Below are 12,585 nucleotides of genomic sequence, written 5' to 3'. Positions count from 1 at the left end.
AAGCAGCAGTTTTTCTTTTGTTTATCTTTAATTTTGAAAATTTGTAGGATCGCTAAAAAATACTAGATTAGTATGAGTTAGCACATGGCTTCCCTTTTGCATACTTCAATTTTATTATTTTTAGGCGTATCTACCTAAGCGTCATTCTAGATCTGTGGTCACGAGCAACCAAAAAGTATGTGATCGTCAGCAAAAAACATAAAACCACAAGTAAAACCCTCTAAATTGGCAATAACGGTGAAAAAAGCGGAAAATTGTTGTATCTGGACAATCTGGCGAAACTCATAACGCGCCCCCATCAGTGTTCCCATAGACGCAGAGCGAAACGGTCGCGCGCTCGCCGAACTGTGTTCTGAATTCAAAATCTGAAGTGACGTTCTGTGTTGTGATACCGGTTTTTGGATTTGTAAGCTGCCAGTTATGTGAGTATTTTTTTAAATTTATTAGTTTTTTTAAGACTATGGATTCTAGTTTATGTTAAAATGGAATTGTTTAGATATAGCTGGTCAAGTAGATCTTGTCAGTAGAAAAAAGCGCCAAATTTGAAAAATTTAGGCGAGAAGGGATATAGTCCCATAGAAAATTTGAATTTCGCGCCTTTTTTTACTGACAAGATCTGCTTGACCAGCTATAAACAGGGTGTCTATATGATAAAATCCTGTAGATACTTAAGTACTTGATAACATTAGGTACAAGTGAAATAAAAATGTTAAGTGATTTTTATTTGTAATGCAAATGAAAGTGTATTATTCGGTCTCGGTACGGGTTTTGCATTAATAAAAATGAATTTAAATGAACATTTGTCGAACATAAGTATAGGTACAAAATTATTACGAGTATTTTTTAATTGAAATCGATGTGATACATATTATAACTATACTCACATACAATTTGTATAAATCGTATTACATATAGTTGGTCAAACCAAATTATCAGTAAATAAGAACAAAAAAGACTATATACTCGTGTTTTTCTTTTGGGTGCTAGTACTAGGGTAAGACAAAGATAGTATGATTATCTCTGTTTATGTTTGAAATGAGACAGTCCTTTGACAAACTATAGCTTTGATATAAAACAATGTAAATTTTGTCGGAAGCCTCAAAACTATAGGCGTTATGCTTTTTATGATACACTGTAAATTATGTATGTATAATTATTCTAGCGCGGTTCGTAGCAAATCGTAGCGCGTAGCAGATTCTTTCCGATATGTAGCGAAAACCGCCCGTAGCTGCAGCGAGCGTGATCTATAGGCCAACCAGGAGCCCGATTCAGATTGAACAACTTGTTACAGCAAAGAATAAATAATAGTACTAGGTACAGAAGGTTCACTCTCTAACAAAACGCGTCTATTACGACAGATATGACCGCTAGGTGGCGCAAGCGTGAGCAGGCGTCCGTTCCGTAGCGGTGCGCGGCAACCACTATGGCTAGACACCAAAATTGGTGTGGGCCGCATGTACTTGTAGCGACGCGACGAAATCGCGGAGTGAGTCACGTCTGATTCGGTTTGGAACTGGTTCTGATACGACCTTGATGATTACTCGATTGGCGTGTATCTCACGAATTTTTACTTTATTTTGCATGCACCAATCAGCGTGAGCGATCTTTTAGGTCGTATCAAAACAAGACCATTAAGATAAAATAATATATATTACGGTTTTGGTTGTTGTTAAATCTGAATCGAGGTTAATATCTGGCCCTTGAGAAAAACTACCGTCTTTTTCTACCTGTATTAATGAGAAAGGGACGGGTAGTCTTTCTCGCCACGTGCTAAGCCTACAGACAGACATACAGACCTACGTGTAATACATATAACATATTTCTTTTTCCGCCTGGGGTTACAAACAAATATCAACTTCAAGCAATAAACGATTTTTTAAACCGTGTTCGTGACTTGGCGGTTAAAATAGAAATACCCGGAAAATTGTGACATTCACAATGCAACTGCATTTTTAACAAACTTTTACGACAGAGGCGTATTCAGGTTTCAAAAATGTGATATTAATACCATATTCGCTCATTGCGCGGCGACATCATAGTTTGCCCCTTTCTCTAGTTTTGTTCTATGAGATTTGACTTAAAAAAAAAACCGGCCAAGTGCGAGTCGGACTCGCGCACTGAGGGTTCCGCACCATCAACAAAAAACAAGCAAAAAACGGTCACCCATCCAAGTACTGACCCCGCCCGACGTTGCTTAACTTCGGTCAAAAATCACGTTTGTTGTATGGGAGCCCAACTTAAATCTTTATTTTATTCTGTTTTTAGTATTTGTTGTTATAGCGGCAACAGAAATATATCATCTGTGAAAATTTCAACTGTCTAGCTATCACGGTTCGTGAGATACAGCCTGGTGACAGACGGACGGACGGACGGACGGACAGCAGAGTCTTAGTAATAGGGTCCCGTTTTTACCCTTTGGGTACGGAACCCTAAAAAGCTAGTATCCAGGCAATAAAAAAAAACAAGATTTGACACAATTTTAAGGATTGTTAGCGCAAGCTATGCTGGCGCCATCTGCTAAATACTTCGCCCGGCCAACCGATAAAGATAATAGTATCTGAACATTATTCTGGTGTTTTATATTTTAACGTTAATTTGAAAGTCAATTTTGAATATAATGTAAAAAGTTTTTGTTTTTGTTTAATCTCGTCCCAAAAACCTACATTTCGATTATTCGAACTAGTCTAGGTCCTAATTATTTTGGAAAATTGAGGATAACAAATCAATAACCGATTTTTAAAGCTGTAATCACGCATATGTATTCAATATCTTTTTAATACCTACATACTCAAAACTACACAGATTAACCTATTTATTTATGTATTTAATCTTTATTGCACATAAGAAAACACACTGTACACAAGGCGAACTTAATGCCATAATAAGGCATTCTCTACCAGTCAACCTTTAGGCAAAGCAGACCTATGTCGTTTAACGAAGACAGATAGCTATTTAAAACGTCAATTTGCTTTATATCAGCTTTATAGCTGTTTATACAGCTTTTATACCGCTTCATGCCTCCAAGTTTACCAATCATCCAACTTAGACGAATACTTAGCTCAGCATACAGGGTGCGTCGTGCGATTGGGGTATTATAGGCAAATGTGAACCTATAAGTTTTTGTTCTAATAGAAAAAATTAGAATCAAATTTAAAGAAAAAACAACGGGTTGCACTCAGGGAGTGCCGGCAGAAATGAACACTCAATCACTATTGCAAAATGTCTGCAGCACTATGTATAATTGAGGTTAACGCCATCTAGCGTTATTTCGTCGCGTTACTTGAAACCCCTAAGCACATCACTGTTAGTCCTCGAATTATATTAATACCAGTTAGAGGGAAACTCACTAGATGGCATTTAAATCAATAAAGAAAAAGTCAATGACATTGAAGTAACAATTTTTCGATCAGGTCACGTGTCCGTCTTACGTCTTACCGTCACGTGACACCTGTTACGAGTTTAACATTTTTTCCCTATCACAAAAAGTGCACAGCGCCGCTAAAGAAGTTTTCATTTCAAAAAACTAAAATCATAAGTTTTAAAAGCTTTTATATAACTTTCAATGTTTGTATGTATGTTCGGGTCAAATCTTGTAAGCTAAATTAGACCCACTTCCTAATTATTCGATTGGGCTGAAACTTCACATACATATGTAAGTTGGGTGAGAAAGTAATAATTTCTCTCTAAAGGTGACAGTCCATTTCCAACCGCAGCCGCACTACTGTTCATTTTACTATGGAAATTGACAGTAACAGCGACGCGTTCAGTACCAGTAGTGCAGCTGCGGTCAGAAATGGAATGTTACCCTTATGTTCCAGGGGGGCGATTTTTGAATGTATACCGCTCGATTTCGTGTATTTCGTTCAATAATATCTCCACTACTAGGCATTTAAATTGTACTAATAGAATTGAAAACGAGTGGTCAATACCACTAGGTTCCCAATTTGTATTGCTCGTTTTTCAAAAATTTGCAATTCGCCATTCTCCACCGATTTTCGAGTGACAAAATCGAGCGATCGAAGTTAAAAAATCGGCCCCCTGGATTAATCATCCTGCATACAGCATGTATAAGAAAGGTATATGGAGAAGACTGAAGTTTCGCTAAGGGCACGAAATTAAGTTTTAACTTGTTGTGCCTTATAATATAATGTGTATAAGTACCTAACTACCTAGCTTGGAAAAGCGGCCAAGTGCGAGTAAACCACATTAAGTTTTAACATTTAAAATATCCAAAATAACTATTAAAGTAGCATAAAGGCTACTAAAAGAATAGAATTCATCATTTATATCCATTACTTTGAATGGCCAAAAGAAAGGGAAGCGAGTGAACATTTTAATTAGGTTTTCTGCAAAACAAGATTTCTAATGGCAGAAAGTTATGCGTCGGTTTTAGTATAAATCGATCCATTCTGAACAAACTGTTTTCAGGGATTTAGAAAGTATGGGAGTCCGATTCAGATTTAACAACTTGCTACAGTTTTGATTTTTTTTAATCCAATCTTAAAGATTCCTCACGCTGATTAGTGCATGCGAAATGAAATGAAAATCCTGCGTGTATTGCGCCCCACACATAGGGCACAAAAAAAGTTATATTTTAACCTTAGTGTTATGAATCTTATGAATAACGCTCATTTTGAGGCTTAAAGACTCAAACCCTTAAGAGGCTTAACGCTTCAAAGGCGACAAAGACGATTTCTTACATCCATACGCGTAAAATAAATAAATACAATTCTCAAATATAGTCGAGTCTTCAAGACTTACGAGTCTTGATCTTGAGGGCTCGAGTCTTTAAGCCTAAAAATAAGCGTTATTCACAACACTGTTTAACCTACAAAATGAAAAATAAAAATTGTATGGTGTAGTACTATATACACAATGTACTCGTAAGCAGAGCTTTCAAGTAACATTCGTAAACCTTAAAAAACTATCCATGTTTCTGTAATCCGTATTCCCTGAGGGCCTGGCCTGTATCCCGATATTACTTAGCCCCGGGTCGCTTTATCTCAGAGAAAACTGGCCGGTGTCGATAAATAAATAAATATTTAGGACAATCTTACACAAGTTAACCTAGTTTCACAAACGCTCAAAGGCAGCGTTTCCACCAGAGATGAGGGAGGATGCGTAGCGAGGGATGTGTTTGTTAAGAATCAAAAGAATCACTACTTGCTGAGCAAGGAAAACAAATGAATATAATATACAATGTTCTTATAATATCTGAGGTATTTATGTCACTATGCCGCTGTGTTTAATACCTATGGATTGCTCCATTAAATGGTTATATGTATCAATTGACACATTGACATGGTCTCATTAGATCTCATTAGGGAACACTATACAATATAAACTACTAGGAGTCTGTGCGGAAAGTCGTAGAATGTATTGGGCTTCATACATTCCACGACTCTTCTCTTTCCGCATAGACCCTACCATAAAGTTCCTGTTTGACAGGTAGGTTGGTATGAGCAGTTTGTATGGGAAAATAAAATTATTAGTTTTTACTATTTTTCTCGGAAATTTTCAATATTTTCTCACCGTTCAAACCTGCCCTGGACTTCTACAAATAATTCAATACCAAAATTAAGCAAATCGGTCCAGCCGTTTTCGAGTTTTAGCGAGACTAATGAACAGCATTTCATTTATATATATACATACAGAATAAAGGATGACTCACGTTAGACCGGGCCGTGTCTGGGTCGGAACTGCCGGCGCTTACATTACTATGACAGATTATCACGTGATGTTTCCCGTAGAAAACGAAGCTCCGGAACTTCCGACCCGGACACGGCCCGGTCTAACGTGAGTCATCCTTAATGTTGCAACAGTTGATATCCGAATGTCACCTTTAAAACCCATTAGCACAGGGCGGACACGCCATACATCAAAAATGATTTGCGTTTATATGTGTGCGCGGCACGTCTGTACACGCGTCATTGTGTATGTGTGCGTAAGTCGCTCTACTGAGAGCATGCCAGAAGTCCGTCAGATTCATGTCGCGGGATGGTCGCGGGGCGAGGTAATCCAAGTCAGGGCGGGGCGGTGCGTGGCCGTTCTGTATGATAATACTATTACCTAGGACCCGATTCGGATTTTGAAATAGACATCTATTATATATCTTTTAGACATCACCAAGATACGGTAACGATATGTTTAAGATCTAACCTGTCAAAATTTGACATTTGCGCGATTCTGGAGATACTCTTGAACGATTTCCACAAGATATGACTTGGAGATCCAATTCACATCTAATAGATATCTAACTCTATCTAACGTAAAAGTGACATTAGTTGCCCGAATTGCGCTGCAACAGAGAACTAGTTGAAATCTAAACTATAACGTATCTAGATGGATCTAGTACGTGTCGTCTCTTTGTGAATATCTTGAAGTTCGAATACGGCAGTTATTCTGTGCCATTAGCGAAATGCGTCCCGTTATTTACGATCCGCACATGTGTGTGTAAATAATAATTTCACATCCGTAACACATCGATTGACATTGACATCCTTTTACCGCTTTCCGAGCGAGCATTACGAGTATTTACCATCCACTGACATTCGAAAATCAAACATCTCTCTGATAAGCAAATATAAATATGTACCATACAAAGTTACGTTTACCGTTGGTAAAATCGCAGATTAATACATTACATCACTACATAGTATAAAACAAAGTCGCTTCCCGCTGTCTGTCTGTCTGTCCCTATGTATGCTTAGATCTTTAAAACTACGCAACGGATTTGGATGCGGTTTTTTTTAAATAGATAGAGTGATTCAAGAGGAAGGTTTATGTATAATTCGTTAACCCGTGCGAAGCCGGGGCGGGTCGCTAGTATGACATAAATCAGGATGTCATCATCTTCCTCGCGTTGTCCCGGCATTTCGCCACGGCTCATGGGAGCCTGGGGTCCGCTTGGCAACTAATCCCGGGAATTGGCGTGGGCACTAGTTTGTACGAAAGTGACTACCATCTGACCTTCCAACCCAGAGGGTAAACTAGGCCCTTGTTCGTCCGGTTTCCTCACGATGTTTTCCTTCGCCGAAAAGCGACAGGTATCAAATGATATTTCGTTCAAAAGTTCTGCAAAACTCATTGGTACGAGCCGGGGTTTGAACCCGCGACCTCCGGATTGCAAATCGCACGCTCTTACCGCTAGGCCACCAGCGCTTAAATCAGGATCTATGTATGTATATGAACATTTCTCATTACTGCTTGAATAGATAGATATTTAATAGACACCGCACAGCATTACCTACTACATTTTAACCCTTACATTCTTACATATATGTAACCGTAAAAATAACTTTGCAACTCTTCCTCAGTTAGTCGATTCTAATTTGGTTTTTACATCTTTGTAATAGAGTTTATTTTTGCTCGTGCGTGCGTGAGACGGAACGTTTATTTCAGTAGATGCCCAATAAAATCTAATTTCTGCAACGGAAGGTCGAATGTTTGTATGACTGATGGCTGTATGAAAGACGATCGTAGATTTAGAGTATGTACAGTCACTGTGAGATATATCGGAGCGGCCAAGGTCCTCACAAATATCTGTACACGCGTCTATTGTAAAGGCGTTAGAGTGCGCGTTAAGATATTGTGAACACCTTGGCCGCTCCGATATATCTGATGGCGACTGTCCACATAGCAGTTTTCTTTCATTGAAACCGGGTACATATACAAGCAAACTCGGTGGTTTCCAATAATTTTTGTGGGAATGAAAATATCATTTTGATGTGAAAATGTACGCTCGAATTTGCCTCTCGTACATTTTTGCTCAGATAAAACGGAGACGCTTCCCTAACGCTTCGCGTTTGCTTGGTCGAAAAGGTAGCAGGCATTTTTTTATTAATAAAAAAAAAAACTAAGTATTGTGTCTTATTTATAGACACGTTTGAAACGTTTAAAAGTGGCTGGCAATGCCATAAACACGTACAGTCGACGTCAAAGATATGTTTACACTTTTGCACCTTACCCCCTTGTAATAAGGCGAAAAATGTAAACTAATATTTGACGTTGTAGGTACATTGTGTATAAAGTAAGCTTCATATCAAATAGAATAGACTATTAAAAAGACAAAAGAAAAAGATTTATTCTTATCAAAAATTGCGAAGAATGATCAGAATTTGTCTTGGTAATATTACAAAATGGGCACGTCGGTATTGCTATGCTGGTATGCTTTATAATTTGTCTTAAGGGGCCCACTGATTAACAGTCCGCCGGACGGTATCGGCCTGTCAGTTAGAGCAAAAAGTTGACAGTTCCGAACAACTGACAAGCCGTATACCGTCCGGCGGACTGCTAATCAGTGGGCCCCTTTAGATATGCCTCAATATCAAACTCAAACTCAAACTCAAAATATACTTTATTCATGTAGGCCAACAAGCACTTATGAATCGTTAACATAAATATTATCTTAAGCTAATTATCAGAGCAATTTATTGATGTTATTATTCCATAATAATATTGCATTATTATACAAATCAAATTTAACACAAATTTAAGAATTTCACAAAAGGATCGTCAAACATGAAAAAAAAAATATAAAAAAATACTAGTCTAGAACAGACTTTATAAACTGAAACAGTTATAACATGGCCGATCATATATTTAAGTTAAAGTATGGTTTCAGACATACCAGGGGTATCTGCACTAGGCGATGCCTGTATCGCGGGATTCGCGGGGAACCAATTACTATTTAAATAACAGAACTATAAGTTACCTACAAACACTCACTCACCCCAAAAACTCACTTCAGTGGGGGTCACATTTTCTTTCGAATATGACATCCATTTCAGTTTATAGTTTATATAGCAGCATTGCTGCTATATATGTTAAATGTGTTATTCATATCAAATTTCTACACATTTAAACAGCCCTTTTTCCATATTGCTATGTATACACGTGTCAGGCCTGATGGATATGGACAGTTCCCTGCGGGGACCTCGCCTTTAATTAAATTAATGATTATGGCCGATATTTTTAAGCTCCGTAACTAAATAACACAAACCATGATTATTTAAAATGTCGCTTTTTGATAAGCTTTTGATAACGTTAACAAACAAAGTGGCAGTTGGATTGGATATTTAAAATATTTTCTTAGAGTTTATGCGTGCTATTCATTTAGAATATTTCGATACAAAATACGATAGTCAAACTTACCTATAAATATGTTTTATCTTACTCGCTTTTTGCTTGTTTCCTAAAGCAACACTCGTGTAACTCGTGTTGTAATGTAATTGCCTTTCACTATGTAGCACTCACATAAATTATGTACTATTTTGTATCAAATTCCTACATTTTTGAACCCTGCTACATATTATTGCTTTTGTTTACACGTGTCAAGCCTTATTAAAATGTGGGCAAATAACGCTCCCCTGTGGGATCCTCGCGAAATTTAATTAATAACTTGGCCGTTATTTTTAAGCCAGATTTAGCCGGGCCCTGTGGTTTGCCATCCATTATCCGAACATGCTTTAGGCTACCTTAAGGGCCGTTTACATGGAACGATTTTTATACAGGATTTTTACAGATTGTTTTAGAAAGACATAATATTTAACTTGGAACCTCAGTCGTTTTTTTCTTTGAAAACAAATACGCTCTAAGAAATGATGTATAATATTACTAAAACCTCAGGCCATCTAATCGTGAGATTAAAAAAAAAGGTCTTAAACTCGTCTAATACACGACTGTTGTTCGCGCCCCTTTTCATTCATTATCATTCACATTCATCCATATCGCTCACTCTTTCTTTCATAAATATATTCGACCTCATTTTTCACATCACCCGCCTCTTCTGCCGACCTATCAAACCGCAAATAAAAAGTAAACAATTAAAAATATTGACATTGCTGGTCCTGAGTCATTGATGAAATGGAGCGGCTAATGGATGACGAAGGACCAGCGGAAGGAAGCGCAGCCCGAAGATAAGATGGGGCTATGGCTATGTATGAATAAATTATGGGATTAATGGGCCGACCTTACCTGCATGTAATTTTCATTGGTTTCGGCGGCCGCCAGAAATGTGGTTCGTTATTCCTTCTTTCTTGTCCGTTCTCTCCACTTTTATATTTCTATTCACGCGAAACGTATTTTTATAATAGTTTATATTGATTGATGTATTTTTGCTCAATGACAGCAATGTCAATATTTTTAATTGTTTACTTTTTATTTGCGGTTTGATAGGTCGGCAGAAGAGGCGGGTGATGTGAAAAATGAGGTCGAATATATTTATGAAAGAAAGAGTGAGCGATATGGATGAATGTGAATGATAATGAATGAAAAGGGGCGCGAACATTCTCCCCCGGCTTTAAAGGGTTCCTTTAAAGGAAACAAAACTAAATAAAGTAAGAGATAACCCTTCTCATCAAACTAAGAAACGAACATTCACAACAATAGCGAAATAACAAACTAAAGAAAAGTATTATCCTAACGAATTATACTATGTACATATTATTGGTTAGGCAGTGGGCACAATCGCACGACAGGACGTACAAAACTTCCCTTATTTATCCTGACAGTGACAACGCGGGTTAAACCGTCCTTCGAAGGATGTACTGCCTCTGCAACGCCTAAAGGCCATGAAAATGGCGGCGCATTATCTACCTTTATAACAACCACAGTGCCAATTACGATAGGAACTGATAACGTGGCCCATCTGACCGGCATGCAAATGCTTTCTGTGGAAATAGTCAACAATCATATTATTAACTACATGATCACGTCGCGGAACTACAATTGGGTGTTTCTGCGTATATTCCAAGTCAGCATTTGACAGTCGGCCTCCAACACGAATGAGACCGTCTTTATCTATAAACGGTTTAAGCTTTTGTAAAGCAGGCGAGCAATACTTCTTGCTCTTAATTTTATCAATATCATCACTAAAAGCTTGTAACGATGAACGAATTTTACCTCCAGCGAACTCTAAGTCAGATCGAGTAAGTGCCGTATTAGAGCGCGGTTTCGGTTTAAGAATGCGATACACGTATACGATGATGCGCAATAAACGAGACCACGACGATATCCGCTGAGCGAGCGAATAAAGTGGCGACTCTGACACATCTGTAGTTGTAGCGTGTGTAAGAGGTTTAAGCTCTGGCACCTCACCGATGGACTTTCGATCGAGCTCCCTTAAAGGCCACTCCGATGGATGCTTGGAAGCCCAAGCTGGTCCCGTGAACCACAAAGGATGATCCACTAGCTTAGCAGGCGTTAGTCCACGGGACAGGCAATCCGCGGGATTTTCCAAGCCCGCCACATGATGGAAGCAGCTGGCCGGAATAGCTTCGATAATCTTAACTACCCGGTTGGCAACAAACGTTTGCCAGCGGTGTGGTGATGACTGAATCCAGCAGAGGGCAACCTTCGAATCAGTAAACGCATAGATCTCGTTAATGTTATAACGGGATTCGAAGTTATCTTGCACCTTCCGCATGAGCTTTGCCAGGAGGACCACAGCACACAGTTCTAACCTCGCGACGGAGACTGTTTTAAGGGGACAGACCTTCGGCTTGGGACACACCAGCCGGACAGTCACTTCGTCTCCCTTTAGAACCTGAAGATATACTACACCTCCATATGCACGCTCAGATGCATCACCGAAGCCTAAAAGGTTTATAGTACAACTCTGTACTACTCCAAGATGGCGCGGTATGTGGATTTCATAAAGTTTAGGAAACTCCGAACAGAATCGGTCCCATAAATCCACAATATGGGGTGGGGAAGTCTCATCCCAGTCGCATTTGATCAACCAAAACTCCTGGATGAGGAGTTTTGCATATAAGACCACTGGAGCTACTAAGCCCACATTATCCCATAGACGTGCCACTGCGGACAAGATCGTCCTTTTAGTGCACGTTGAGTCTGGTTCTTTCACATTGAAATGGAAGTAATCACCAGATTTATTCCAACATAAGCCAAGAACCTTTTGCGAGACCCCTGGGTCAGTTTCAATGTCTACGGAAGTCCGATGCGAAGCAGGTATTTCACGTAGCACGGCGTCTGAATTGCAAGTCCATTTCATAAGATCAAATTGACCGCATTTGAATAGATCAATCAGCTCCTTAGCCGCGGCAATAGCAACAAACTCATCCTGCTGTTGCGAGTCATCTGACATAATGCTAAAGCATACGTCATCCCTGTAAGTACAGGAGGATGCGTTCCTTTCATCCGGCTCGAAGGACCAGAAATGGAGCGGCTAATGGATGACGAAGGACCAGCGGAAGGAAGCGCAGCCCGAAGATAAGATGGGGCTATGGCTATGTATGAATAAATTATGGGATTAATGGGCCGACCTTACCTGCATGTAATTTTCAACTGTCGTAATGCAACATGATAACCATATGTCATCAAGTACACTTAAAAGTTGTTGAGAATTTAAGCGCGATTCTGATTTTCAATTTTTGTTCTGAAACTGTTATGTATTTGATCTATCAGCTATCAGCAGTGATACTTCTAGACCAAAAATATTACATTTGACAACTGACAGTTCAAATCCATAACAGTTTCAAAACAAGTAATTAAAATCCGAATCGGGTTGTATGTTCTCGTGCAATCGAAGTTAAATGCGAATAAATGCGATACCTACCTTAGTAT

At 38.8% G+C, this 12,585-nt stretch overlaps 1 protein-coding gene across 1 annotated transcript in view; it reads left to right on the top strand.

The window, feature by feature from the left end:
• The first annotated feature begins 297 nt into the window (after positions 1-297).
• LOC134658846 (sperm surface protein Sp17) overlaps positions 298-12,585 on the top strand; it is a 247,923-nt gene continuing 235,635 nt past the window's right edge. The window contains exon 1 of the mRNA XM_063514517.1: positions 298-422. The gene's annotated coding sequence lies outside the window, so the exon portion shown is untranslated. The remainder of the gene's footprint in view (positions 423-12,585) is intronic.

Source organism: Cydia amplana, chromosome 23 (genome assembly GCF_948474715.1).
Source record: "Cydia amplana chromosome 23, ilCydAmpl1.1, whole genome shotgun sequence".
In the NCBI taxonomy this organism is placed as follows: domain Eukaryota; kingdom Metazoa; phylum Arthropoda; class Insecta; order Lepidoptera; family Tortricidae; genus Cydia; species Cydia amplana.
Note: the sequence above shows the minus strand (reverse complement) of the source record. Positions and strands in the feature narration are given on the sequence as shown.